Genomic DNA, 1,228 nt, shown 5'->3' on the forward strand with positions numbered 1-1,228 from the left:
TGACGTAGCGACCAGAAAGCATAAAAGCACGTGCGGTGAAACCGGCGTCAGCTTTCTGTCATTCAGCAAGCGCTCTGTGTGTGTCAGTCTTATTTGGTGTTGTCTGTCCATTATCACTCTTTATTTTACCAATACGAGTGTAGACAAACATACGGCGAGAGTGGACAGCATCTCAGGCTGTGTGTTCTTCCCTGCCCGCGCTACATTTCGGGTGGGGATACACACAGTTTTTGTGTTGTCTGCTTGGGAGCAAAACTCGCAGAGTCAGCTCTCAAGGGAGCTGACTGCCCGCATTGCGAGCGTTTGTCACTGCATATGCTTGCTCTCCGAGTGCTCTCTTTGAGGAGGGAGTCTTCACCGGCGTTTCTCGCGGCGCTGGCCCCGCTTTCGCCGAGGTGGAGCGGCGGCTGTGCTCGTGGGGTTCGCCTATGGATCCGGTGGAGGGAATGTAGACGGGCGAGTCTATTTTCTGGGCTGGCATGTTTTAGTTCAGATTAAAATGCAAAAATGTATAAGTTTAAACAAATGTTTGAATAAAAAATGGCGTATTTAAATACTTTGTGTCGTTTGATAAACACCAAAGCGAATTATATTTTATATTTATGCTTTGTGCACAGGGGTAACCATGGTAATAGCTATATTTCTGCTGTTCCGCCATTTCCTGTCAGAGAGTAAACTTGCATTTTTATTCAGCATGGAGCAGCATTTACTGGGGAGCGGAGCTCGCGCAGTCACTTCTCAGAAATAAGGGGCTGATTGTGCTTCTCCCCGCTGAACATTCCGCTCCCGCCGGGCACGCTCCGAGGAGTGTGTCTGTGCTTGCGAGCTCGCGGGTCTGCACTATTGCTGAGGCATGGCGGTGATTCAGATCACGGGGATCGCACGTGGATCTAGCGGATGGGTTGAGACGGCTTGCCCTTTCTCCGCCTGCACTCCCTAGATCCAGCACTCGCTCTCGAGGTTCGGAAGCCCGCGCTGCGGTTTCTTCCCCCTCCGAGTGAGAATTCGCTGCTGCGGCTATTTTCTCCGAGGATATTGATATTGTTTGTGTGACCAAGTGGCTAGCGCACTGCAGAGGCAACGCGTGTATTACATCATTTTCAGTTTTTGATGTGAATCTTACCACACCAGACTGTGTTTACTCGTTTAGTTGTTTGGCTGCACTTAATTCTGAGGAAATAAATGAGGTATTTATCTGACTATGAGAAGTTAGATATATCATTTTCGA

The sequence above is a fragment of the Sinocyclocheilus anshuiensis genome, unplaced genomic scaffold (genome assembly GCF_001515605.1).
Source record: "Sinocyclocheilus anshuiensis isolate Anshui unplaced genomic scaffold, SAMN03320099.WGS_v1.1 scaffold525, whole genome shotgun sequence".
In the NCBI taxonomy this organism is placed as follows: Eukaryota; Metazoa; Chordata; class Actinopteri; order Cypriniformes; family Cyprinidae; genus Sinocyclocheilus; species Sinocyclocheilus anshuiensis.